The sequence below is a fragment of the Anopheles merus genome, chromosome 2L, assembly GCF_017562075.2.
Source record: "Anopheles merus strain MAF chromosome 2L, AmerM5.1, whole genome shotgun sequence".
NCBI classification, from domain to species: Eukaryota; Metazoa; Arthropoda; class Insecta; order Diptera; family Culicidae; genus Anopheles; species Anopheles merus.
This window is the reverse complement of record NC_054083.1, coordinates 44,937,035-44,950,281: the sequence shown is the minus strand read 5'-3', so window position 1 is coordinate 44,950,281 and position 13,247 is coordinate 44,937,035. Positions and strand designations below refer to the sequence as shown.

At 42.8% G+C, this 13,247-nt stretch overlaps 1 non-coding gene across 1 annotated transcript; it reads right to left on the bottom strand.

Annotated features, from left to right (window-relative positions):
* Positions 1 to 398: 398 nt before the first annotated feature.
* Trnaa-agc lies at positions 399 to 471 on the bottom strand. The gene has a single exon. It is a non-coding gene; the product is annotated as a tRNA-Ala (tRNA).
* Positions 472 to 13,247: the final 12,776 nt, after the last annotated feature.

Genomic DNA, 13,247 nt, shown 5'->3' with positions numbered 1-13,247 from the left:
TTTCTTGCCGCACAAAATGATCTTTTGACCCACCCGTGTGTTCTCCTGCTGGGAGAAGATTGGGTGGGGACACGATGGTGATGATGTTGATGCGACCCTCGCGATGAGGTGTTTGTGGTTTTGATGTTTATCTGCACCGGCTCTCGAGACGGCAAGATGAAAATGATAGGAAAATATTGTTCTTTTTGTTCTGTGTATGTGTGTGGTGTTACTTCTATAGAAAGAGCTTAGTGACAGGAGAAACACACACGCACAGACAGTGGGGGAAAATGTGTCTTTTTTTTAGGTTGAATAGCATACAAACAGTGCTGGTTTTTTGGATGAACAGAACAATCCGTTGAAATAATCCTGTCTATCTTTTTTTTATTAAAAAAGGAATCGAATTCCGTGTTTTCTCTTGGAGATGCCGGGTATCGATCCCGGTACCTCTCACATGCTAAGCGAGCGCTCTACCATCTGAGCTACACCCCCGTGGTTACTTTTCCACAGTTGCAGTTGCTTCACATTTTAAAACCAGTATCACAGCATACTGCGATCCGCGTACCGCAAGAAACTGCGGTGAAAGTCCGCGAGCTCGATCACATAAACGGCCGACGGCATCGCGTGAACGTGATGTCTATTTTTACGCCCAAAACCCGCACCAGTCAAGCCGTGTTGTGTGTAGTGGGGTCAGCTTTAACCGTTGTTCACGAGTGGGGGCACGTCTTGCTACGCGCCTTTCGGTTGACATTTTAAGACTTATTTTTGGACCACAAGACTTGATGTTGCCTAGTGGAAAAATACGCCTACCAAACGGTTGCGCGTGCTTGCCTATCTCGTACAGCATTTGGCGCGGAATTAATTCGTTGTAAGATAAAGCCTTCTTAAACCGGGACAATCCGGCCTAACAAATGGGGTAACAAATTTTGCCTACACTAATCAGTGTACCGGGAATTGTACGGCAAACTGTGCGGCGAGATGCTATCGTGCGCAGTTTGTTTTTCAACCTTCCAAACATATCCGGTGTACAGTGTTGCAATAAATAAGAGTGCTCCTTAAACTCCCTACCCGCGGGCTGGGCTACTGCTGTAGCATTCCACTGAGGCAAGTCCGGCGGCACTATAGGCTCTCTGGTGGCCGAAGGGACGGTTTTCGTAAGGGATTTGCAAATGAGCATCGAGGAATAATTAAAATTAAAGCAAAGAACGTGAAGCCGGGACACCAAAAATCGAGATAGTAAAGCGCCTTGGCAAGAGAAACGGTAAAGGGGCGCCGGGAAACGGTGCTAATGGGAGCTGACATGATGCTAAAGTCATTAGCAGACTTCACAGGTTATACAGTATCCATCGTTGGGGATATAAGAGGCGGGGGAGAGACATGGTGCAACTGTTTTAAATAGAGTCATGCAGGAAGTGTTCCTTCGGTTCCTGTTCCTGTTCACATAAAACGTATGTGAGGAATTCGTTACCGCTGTTGCAAATGCATACGTATGTCCTTGTTGTATTTGAATGTGGCCCTAACATTCAAAGAACAGAGAGAGAGAGAGAGAGAGGAGAGAGAGAGAGAGAGAGAGAGAGACAGATAGATAGTGAGAAATGTACACTTAATCAAGGAGTGTCAGCCACAGAAAAAAGTCGTCTAACTTAAAGGGTTTTGCTTGGGAAAGTCTTATCAAACGGGACTGCATTTAAATTTAGCATTTTTCACTCTTCTTAAGCTGTCTTGCAATTCGTTTTCTATGATCGTAGCTAATTTTTTAGAATTATCTTTTCTAGCTAAGACTTCCACCTTTTATTTCCACCGAAAATCCACTTCTACACAGCTTTGTCTACGACTACAACCTTCCTCGAAGGAAGCACACGTGTTGCAGTAGCGTGAAAAAAGAACTCTCCTCCCAACCAGGAGCACTGCCACAGCAGCACAGCTACTGGACACCGTGGCGGTTGGCCACTGAAGGTGGACAACTCCCCCGGTACAGCTTGGAATTAATTAATGCTTGCTTTCATCCGTGCCGCTGATCTTACGGTGCGGAAAACACCGTACACAGCTGCTCAGCTGCTGCCTCCCCGGGATGAACAGTTTCAAGATGAACCGAACGCTAACCGGGACACCGGAACACACCGTATGCTATTTGTGCTAGGAAGAACACGACCACGGGAAAGAAAAGCTACAAAAGAAAGAAAAAAAGGGCACAACATTATGCAACAGCAGCATCATGATCAGTTTCCCTCCCCGGGGAAGGACCCAACGTCCAAAGACCAAGGGGGGGGGGGGGGAGCAGATGGGTTTTATGGTAATGAAATTGGTAGTAGGTAAAATGTGCGCATCATTAGCAGGTCTTGATAGTGGAAGTGGATGAGTGTTTAAGCGGGGTTAATTTTTTTTTGCGGACGGGAAATAGTTGTGTATCAAGGGGGAAATTAAATTAGGAGCATTTGTATCTAATAAAGCAAAGGTGTGTGTGTGTGAGTGTGAGGAAGTGGAGCGAAAGTGTATTTCAGTTAATAAATCACCGAAATAGAGCGATAAAAGTAGCAAGTTTGAAATAATCAATAATTACTAGCATTTGTAGACTTTTACCTTATATCATTTACCATTCTCTTTACAGAGCACTGTTGTAGTTGTTCATTCTTAAGATTGATTTATCTTACATCACTTTTTATTTTCTCATTATTTATGGTCCTTTGGCTAATTCAAAGTACTTAAAATGAAAGAAAGAAACTTTTGTTTTTACTAGCGTCAAATGCTGTCAAAAGTAATAGGCAAACACATTACTTCCTAATTTCATTATTTTCAGCAACAAACATTATTAGGCTGGAAATAGACGAACCGAGAATCTCACAGGTAGGCGAGATAATCGCGGTTCGTGTTTCGAACCATCCGAGGTCTGGTGACGATTGAATGTGCTAAGATGATTTTTTTAATCAATTTGATAATCAAATTATTTATTTCACATAGTTCATGCAAAATAAAATACAAAACTCGTCTCTCGACATGAGTTTTTACACAAACCCACCAGAAAAAAGTAAAAATAATCGGTTCTCGCTACCGCGAAAATCTCAGCAATACCAAAATTGGGTATCTCTGCGAAACAGCAGGCGCGATTAGAGGCGCGGAAGATTTGACAGCTCAACTGTTCTACAACTGTTATAAACAAGGCGCGAATGTCGCGGTACCGCGACGATCTCGGTTCGTCTATTTCCAGCCTTAGAATTTAAAAATCTACGCCTGAAAAGAATTGATTTATTAAAATAATACCAAATTAGAGTTAAATGTTGGAGTTAGATAAAACCAATACTTCTTTGAATGTGGAATGCTTTACATCTGCTAGCTTTCAATTGAGCTTGAACTGAATTGGATGTTCTTTCCAGAAAAAAGAACTGTTATTCATTACCTGATTCAATGAAAGTTAAGTTTGGTTAATAGATAGTTAAAAAATTGGTTGAATATATCTAGCTGGCCATGAGTTTTGTTAGTGGTACTTCTCTTTAGGTTCCTCTCTCTCTCACTCCTCTTTAGAGGAACTTCTCGTGGTAAGAAGTTTGAAAGGGGCACATCAGATTTGAGTTATAGGGTTTCTCTAGTCAGCTCAACACCGTAAGCCAACAATTCAATCCCGTAAAATACATTTCAACAATAACAATCAAAACTCGAATGATCTGTCATTGGTTGCTTTGTATACGTTCGATAAACATTTGACAATGTTGAATTGGGATTTTACGAATTGGAAATGAAGCTTACAGTGTTGAGTTGGCTAGAGAAACCCTGTAAAGCATGACAACTCGTAAGGATGAAATAAAAAACAAACTTCCTAAACATGGCAAATTGGATAGAATTTTATAACACAGGTAAAGAAGGAGTTTAATTTCTGTGATTCTTGTGTTATGTGTGTTCTAAAATTCGCAAAGCTAAAATTCGTGTCATAAATTCAATACCTTCGAATACTGAAGGTCCAAGTGGAGGTGTTTCAGCTCAATTAGAAGACCAGAAGGGTAATGATTTTGTATCTGATGGTAGATAAATGAAATGATCACTGTACAAATAAAGCTGAAATTGATACGAAAAGGTTTTAGAATTGATGTTTTAATTTGTTGAACGCATAACGAACATTTTGTGAGATGATGTAAGAAACTTTGAATTGGAAGAATTGAACTATGAGATTTGCATAGAAGACAATTTATTTGCTATAGTACAATTGAATGCCCACTGTCTATTGCAATATTAAGAAAAAACAAAAGTATATGTTAGGAAAGATGAATTCTACACCCAAAGCACTTTGTAGATGTACGTAGATGTTCACATAAACCAATAAAATCAACCGTTCTTCCCAACGACTTGTCCGCAAAGGTATATGCCGCCTTGTCTACTAAAGAACATCATCATCAAACGCCGCTTGCCGTTACCTGTCCCGGCCCTTTCTGTTTTCAAACGGGCGACGACGGGAAGCCGCGAAAGCTTGCAGCTTCTTTTGATCTCTTCCCGTGCATCAAGCCCTTTGCGCCGTGCTCGCGTGCATGCGTGTGTGGCTGGCGTACACACACACGCAACCAAGAAGCGGCTGGTGTTGTGTCATCTTAGCGTGTCCGCCGCCGCCGCCGCCGTCAGCTCAATAATATGTAAATCGACGCAAGAGGAAAAGAATATTTGCTCCCATGTGCGCAATAACCGTGTGTGTGTGTGGTGAACCAAACAATGATTTAGATTGCAAATGTCCAACCATGCCATGGTGCTGGTGCTGGATGCGCTGGCTTGATCGCTCAAGCAAACCGCCCCCCCCCCTTTCAGGTGAGTGTGTGGGAGCAATTTGCTCTCGGTGCAAAAGCAATAATAACAAGGAGCGAGGAAAAAAGAGACCACCCTCGATGGGGGCCACAGAAAAAAACCTTGGTCGATCAACGTGTTGGCGGGGGGGGGGGGCGTGTTGGATAAGAAAGCATCTCTTTCTCTGATACGGTGCTATCGTGGGCAGCCGCACATGTCGCGTATGTCAAGTGTTGCCGGCAAGCTTCAAACGCAACACCGTGTGAAGGCGGGCTGGGTTGGTGCGCGAGGACGCGAGCTCATCAGAAGTTTCATTATGCTGCGCACCAACGCCGATCGGGTGGAATAATGATGTATTGAAATTGGTGCCGGTTTACTACGGGGCTGGAGGCGCTTTTGGCACAGTTTATTTTTCGCAAACTGCACCGCGAGCTGAGTAAATAAACTTTCAAATTCAGGCTTCAGACCGTCTCACGGGTTTGCGCGGAAATTTTTGCATGTTTTTCTACCTTCTGCTTGCTTCTTCTGTGACGTTCTAGCGGTGGAATAATGTTACGGGACTGGGAAACTCGACGGTTGTGGGAGAATGCGATGGAAAGTCAGTCGGTTCCACCTTGTAAAGGTGAGCGTGTACGTGCACGTGCGAGCATCTCGTCAGCTCGTGGCGCTTTCGCACTGTGCAGAAACAAATTTCTGTCCGCACCGGTCCTAATCTGCATTTATATTTAAAAAAACGAATTGAAAACCAACACTAAACCACCACTTCAAGACGCCGGCAATTCGGTTCGAATTTTGTTATTTATTGGAGAGGAGAGGGCAGCAGCAGCAAAAAAATACACCCGCTCGATCGAAAAATCGAACCTGATGTCGATGATAGAACGCTATCGCTATCAATTCCGAAATCGTTCGTTATCTTCAGTATCCTAGCGGTCTCTCTCGCTTGCTCTCTTACAACCTCCAACCGTTTTTTTGTTGCTTCTTTTCGTTTCATCTGAAGCGTAGATTGGCAGCGGCCAGAATCCAATTTATCTATCGTTTTCATTTTCTAGGATAATAAAACAGACACACAGACACAGCAGAGTGTGCCCTTTGCTAGTGGATGAGGTAGGACGGAGGTTTAATGGTAGCAAGATGGGGAGAGGAAAAAAAACCATACATACTTATACACACGATCGTGCGTGGGTGTGTCGGATCGGGGCTGGGATGGCAACCGCAATCCATCTATTAAGGGAGATTGATTGGATTCTGTGAAGCATATATTTCCTATGAATTTATTTCATTAATAATATTGCTGCCTAATGGGGGAGCGATGGCTGAGGAGGGTCGGGAGGTTGTTCGAAATGCAGAATAGGATAAAGAAAAGCGATCGCTACGTTGTGAGAGGGGAAATTGCTTTACCGGGAGGCGGGTAGTATAAAAGGAAAGTAATTTAAATTACTATTATCTCAGCTGTAATCGTTTAAATGCTCCTGTTAGTGGTTTTTTTGACTGATAAAACATGTGTTTGCTTAAATGTGAATATTTTGGCACATTTTTTTCTTTGTTGACCTTTCAAATTCTTCGAGAAATATTAGTCTTTTGGAAGATATTATCGACCAATGGTGTAGATGTAGCTGAGAATGGCAATATCAGAATATTTTTACAATAATTCATATTAAACAAGACACATATATATATGTTTAATATGAATTGCGCTATGAAATTGAAAGAATTAAATAAATTTATCGAAAACCAACATTTAAACAACCTTTACGCAAAAGATCTTCCAAAAGTTTGACTTTGCGCCTCATCGAACGCAATGCAATTAACGAAACAGCTTTGCGCTCTGGCTTCGTTGCTTAGCGCCGTAACAAGTTTTTCGAATTTCCAAACAAAATCCACGCCCACTTCGATTGGAAATTAAACAGGCACAAACACTTAGCAGCATCAAACAGCGGCTTCAAAGCTTCAATTCGAGGGATGATACTTTCGATCGGTAAGTACCTAATAACAAGTTCACAGAAGTAAAATAAATCTACTAAATGAAGCGAAACAGTAGCCTTTTCCCTCCACTTCAACTCAAAGTTAATGGGAGATTTCGTTTTTTTTGTTTTTGGTTTCATTTTTATTTTCAGTGGAAAAGCGGGAAAAGTGGGAAACCATTTTGTCCGCCAGCACCATCAGATGGAACATGGAATCAAGATGGAGAAATCATAATGGTTTCGGGGCGATGGCGATCCTCCAACTCGAGTCCTGCTCCAGCTCTAATGAGACACTCGAGCGGCCCTCGAGAAGTGTGCGGACTGCGCTCCAGCGGAGACGATGCTGCGCGCGATAATAATGACGCTGGTGACGAAACGAATAATTGCTGCACTAATCCATGTGTAGGCGAAGCGTGTGTGTGTGTGTGTGTGTGTGTGTGTGTGTGTGTGTGAGACAGTGGGTAGAGACAACATAATGAGCTAGCCGGGGCATCGGGCATTAGGATTGGATGGCCGTTGATGGCGCCAGCAGAGTGCACTTCTGGGCACGGAAGCAGCGAACCGAAGCGACCGACGCGTTTGGATGGATAATGAGTGAAATTAATCACCCCTCCAGGGGTCGAGTGCCGGTTGACAATGACGACGCGTTGAGATGGGCACTCGATAGAACCGCCCCTTCGGTTCGGTTGGGAAGTGCTTGAAAGCGGGCGAGTTTGTGTGCTTTGTTTGAAATATAAAAAAGTCGCCTTTTCTACTAATATACACATCAAACAGAGTTTGAAGGAGTCGATTAGAATATTTGGAATATATGTATTTTTTGTATTGTGAGCATATTCCAAACGCATCCTTCCGTGTAAAATTCCCCTTGCGGTGGTGCTGCGGAACGTTTGCATGCGAACCCATCAAGTGGAAATTTCATCGTCCAATCGAAGCAAGCCCAACAGGATGCCAGATTTTATCCCCATGGTGAAGGCATTCAAATTGTGTCCCCAAGCGTGGAGTGCTGGTTCTGGCTGCCGTTACAAAAGGGGTTTTTATTCCCCGTACGCTCTTCGGCATCGCTCTTCTGCGATGGCGTTTTGCGCGCGCTGTCTACGGTACCAGACATCTCGTTGGCACCTTTGGCACCGTTTATTCTTTTGACGAGACATATTCAGAGTTTTAAATTGGCGGAAAATTGATAATAATCTGTTCCAGGGACGGACGGCTTCTGTCGGCATGCTCTGGTGGGAGTGTGTTTTCCTTTATCTACTCGGACGGGGGAAAAGGATTTTAGCACTCAAGATAATATTTATGCAGGGGGGAAGGGAGGGGGAATGGAAAGGACAGAACGGTTAAAAAATTGTTTAGAATATTTTGAGAACATTCAGGAATATGGAAAAAATTCGTTTTAGTGATATTAGTCAACTAGGCAACTTAGTAAAAAAGTGTAAATTAAAAGAAAGAAACTTAGAAAAATTAACTGAAAACAAGACGAAACTTATCATCAGTAAAGAAAAGTGATAACTTAAATTTGATAATAAATGATGCGAAGCGTATGTTTTTCAATAGAGTAAAACAAACTAGAAATGTTAATGAAACCTGTCAATAAAAAACATTAAAATGATGGTAAAAATAAGAAAACGGTGCAATTATTCGCAAACTATGTTTGCAATATGACGGGATATAAAAATCAAAATGCCGAGGAGAAATAGAAATAAAAATAAAGGAATGAAATTGCAATAATAAAGAATCAATTGAAAAAGTGCAACAAAGTAGAAGTTTGAAGTACAAAATACATAAAATAAATAAGATACTTTTCACATCAGATAACAAATGACAAAAACGAAACGAAAAACAATGTGTAGGAAAAGAAAAAAAAAGCTAAAATTATAACAAAAATATGAAAGTAGCAAATGCTAAACAAAAAGAAAACGCTTACAAGAGAAAATATTGCGATTAAATGTAGAAAAAAACGGAACAGTTTAAATAAATAAAATGATACGATAAATGTTAGTTAAAATAGAATGAAACTGACATTACGAATACATATAATGACCAAATATATTTAAATAAAACAGAACAAATCATCTAATAAATAATGGAAACATATTACTATTTGAATTATTAACAAAATCGAACGTACATAATGCTATGTATGCTTTACCCCAGTAATGTTAGGTGGATTTGCTGTTATGGAAATTACGGTAATACACTAAATGCTTCAATCTGCTGTAATTGTAAGGGCAAAGGTGGCCCAAAACCACAAATATGAAAATTTAAATACGCACAAACGCGTTCTGCAGCATGAGCCGTAGTAAAAGTTCCGGATCTCTTTATGTTTTGTCCAAACCAAACCGGAGACGTTTTTCCGACGCAACGTTACACGGCCCACGAAGTCGCAGCTTTTCCGCGCGACGGTGGTCGTTCACGGCAGAACGATTGCGAATGGAAATCCGCTTGTTCGGTGAGCGTTTTTGAACCGCTTTGTCAGCGATTTGTACGCTTGATTGAAAGGTTTGGTGTGGTCCACGACCGACCGACCGGTATGAGAGCTTATACCCTTTTTGTTATTTTTTGTGTGTGGCTGCTGCTGCTGCTGTTACTGCTCAGCGGTTACTTTACCGGCGCGCAGATAAAGCAAGGCTCGAACGGATACTCCTTCTTTTTCCGTTGTGGCTGGACCAACAAATCCCGGGAAAAGGATGGCTGCTTCCTGGATGGTTGACTTTCGGTTGTTTGCACGATTTTTCATTTTCCCTTAAAGTGTCTTTCGGCTTTCGTTATTTCAATTAAATATGCTAATAATGCATTGATTTTGCCCATTGGGAGCCGTAGAAAGCGAAGGACACACACCCTACACCCAACAAAAAATCCAGCTCTTTAAATATTGTCCCTTATTGTGTTGGTAGAAACGATCCGCCAAACTTTCCGCCGAACCGCTTTTTTTTGGTGTGTGTCTTCTGTCTAAAGGGAGATTTTCGGTCCTTTCGTCGTTTAGGTCGCTTGCTTTGCCGTGCGAAGGCGGAGTGGACCAACATCCGGTGTTTGGTTGGGGGTGGGTGTCCCGAAACCGCGAGCACGGTTTGAAACAAATTTATTGCTTTTTTGTCCGTCTTCGGTCCTGTCGGGCGGCCGTTGTCGTCGCCATTTAAAAAATCAAGCTCAAACAGCAGGTGACGGGCCGTGGACCTTCCGCACTTCTGACTTTCGGGGTGTTTTTTTTCCCCCAGCAGGGAGGGACGGTTAGGATCGTGGTGACAGAATTGCGCCAGTCGTGCGTTAAGAAATTATGCAAATGTTGCATTTGTGGGAGATTGTTTTTTTTGTGTGCTTGTTCTTTTTGTCTTTTTTTAAAGGCGATACTGTTGCTTCTCGCGTCTGTTGAGCAGGGTTTTTTTGTGGCGCTCTATTATTTCCGACGCACTTTAGGCCATGTGTTCCGTACGGTCTTTTATCTTATCTTTTCTCTTTAAGGGATCTGATTGTTTCCAATCACCACCTCGTTTTGGGGACAAAATGGATGACAAAATGGTTTCGTTTAACGTTTATTGATCGGATATTGTGCATCGACGAGCGTCGTAAATAAGTACCTTAAAGCGCATTTTAAGGAGTAGTAGTTTAATTATTTTTACATCATTTCACGTTTTTATGATATTTTTTAATGTTTTTTTTACGTTTTTTTATTAATTGAAGTCGCTTACTTTTGGCTATGAAAATGTAATGCTCGTCACAAATGCATCTTACGCTCTATATTGCACTCTCCCCTTTTCTATTCGTTGCTAGGATGAACTTTGCCTTCTTCCTCTATTTCTTGGGCTTGGTGCAATGTTCTTGAAATGATCCTAGTAACCATGCTCGGGAAACCATAACCATCCGTTCACCAAAATATCAACCGTTGTTAGATAAGAAAAACAAAAAAATACGTCTCTGACTCAAAAAAATGCCTTTAAAACGTGTTATAATTTTTTATTATTATTTTTTGAATTTTGCAAGTAATATAAAGGACATAAAGTATTTTTAGTTCAAATTGAAACACACAAAACCCTTGTGATTCCTGCTTGTGGTATCAATACAAGCACCATTTAGCACGCTCATTTGCCTCCTACCCGATGCCGAACAACCTTGTCATGCAAACTAGGCAAACCCACGAAAGGGGTAGCCCGAATCCCCCCCCCCCCTGCACCAGCCCTGCTGCAGCGACCGTCACCCAATTAGCAGTCCATTATCGAATGACAAGTGACTCCGATTTGTTCGAAAAACCCTTCCCTTTCCGCCGGAGAAAACCACAAACACACACACACACATACGACCCGTCACAGCTGCCAGCAGACGAATCTCGTTCGTTCGTTCGTGCGGTGTTTTTCCCCCTTTTCCCAACGACAGTCACACAAAATCGTTCAGTGTTTTCATTAGGAATTCAAAGTTTTGCCTCGCCGACGGCCAAGCAAAGCGGGAAAAGTCAAACACACGCGCCACACACACACACACACAGCTGGGACACCCGACGGCCTACGGCGGCCAACCTGGGTAGCCAACCCCTTTTGTGCTTGCAGAACAATATGAAGTTGAAACCGAAACGTAACGAATCGGTGACAACATCGGCCACAACAAATTAGAACTTTTACTTGCGGTTGGGTGGGATGAGCGGGCTGAGCGACACATTTGGTTATCACAGGGGCGCTGGACTACCGCTGTGGCAGACAGTTCCGTCAGCGGTTTTTTTTTGCGGTGTGCTTGACAGATCGCAGTACCAAAAACCCGGCCCAATCGGCACCGGCTGCACTGGACAGTCCCGACAGCCCGAGCAAACGGTGAAAGTTGTGTAGCAGCAGACGAGAAACTAAATCAAATGAACTGACGTGGATTGTGACGAAATTTATTTAACATTTCAGCTATCCTGAGGAAATGTGTGACAGTTGGTTGAGTCACGGCGCCGACACTTTCTTCCTGCAATGTGATCATGGCATATCCGCCCGGAATCAGCGGGAGTGAGAGAGTGAGTGGGCGAAAAAAGGTAATCAAATTAAATGCAGTTAATAAGAGGGACTTTTATTGAAACATTTCAATTTGACTAATTTGATGTGCCGCTCATAGTGCCGCTATCAACAAGGAGCAGCATTTGCCATAACAATACCCCAGAGATGATGATGATGATGATGTAGTACCGTCGTACTGTCGGCCGCGCTGAGCGCTGAATGTGTTTTTAAACTGTTACGGTAAGTTGCTAAAAGCGGTCAATTGGAGAAGGGAAGAGAGAGAGAGAAATGGAGAGAGAAGGGAAGGGATAAAAAGTGAAAGGGGGAAATAAAAACAGGAAACATGTATTTTAAAAGGAAACACATATCCTCCGGAATGGTTAACAGTTAAAAAACGGAGAAAACCCTCCCATCGGCAATGCCTGTAGGGACGACTGGAGGGATAAGGGATAAGCGAGTGAGAGATCCCTTTTTTCGACTTTTTTTTTCGCTTATGCAAGTGTGTGTGTGTGTGTGTGTGTGCTTTGTAGTGCGGGAAGCATAAACAGATAAATGAACACAATAAACAGGGGGATGATGGGTTTTGATACACACTCATAACCGATGACCCTTTGTGGATTGGGTTCGGCTCTTTTTTGTCCTCTCCACGAGTCCATAACGATCCGAATAAAAAAAAAATAGCAAGGAATGGACCACCCCCCGCCACCCCGCAGAGAGATAAGAGTGATCGCCAATAATGGTGTTTGTATTTTACCTTTTCCTGTGTTATTGGAAGAGTCGCTGCTTACTTAAGATGTTTCCGCGCGGAAGTCCCGGGCTGCGACCATTGTCGGGTGGGTCGTTCGGCCCCAGCGGGAAGCCTTTCCGGAATGAAGCGATGTGCCGCGTGCCGACTTCTAATGTCATAATTGAGGGCGGTCTTGGAAGTGTTTTTTCCCTGCTGTACTTTAAAATTTGTATCACAAACGAACACAAAGTGTTTCAGTATTGCTTCGTAAATAGTTCCTTCCAAATCGATTGCCAATATTAAACGCCATCGATCCATCGGATTAAACCCGTTTTGGGAAAGGCCGTCTCTTTTTTTATTATTGGCAAGGGTTTATCCAACCTGACCCCTGACCACACGCATCGGATGATAAGCGTAGTCACCCCTTTTTCTTGCAGGATGATTTTAAATTAAATCCCCTTTTCACTGAAGGCGATGTAACGCGCTACGCTTTTCCCTCTGGGGGCAGGGAAGTTCGACGTCTAATTCGCTCCATCGATCAAGCTAATGTCAATAAACTGATGCAATAGAAAAAAAAGGGCGGGGGTTTTCCCTAGTCAGTAGATCTTCCATGCTTACAGCACACGCTGTAGGTGGTAGTAGCAGTTCGCTTACACTAAAATGACCGTCGGGTCTCACAAAATAAACCCCTAAAATCCCTTTTGCAGCGAGCAATGCAATAAAAAGTGATGAAAAATACACCTCCACCAGGAACAGGCCAGGGAACCAGGATGACTCCAGTCAATCTCTGTACGCCTGTGTCTGTGTCTGTGTGTGTGTGTGGCAGCGAGTGCCTAAGCAAATGTTTATCCAGCTCGTGAA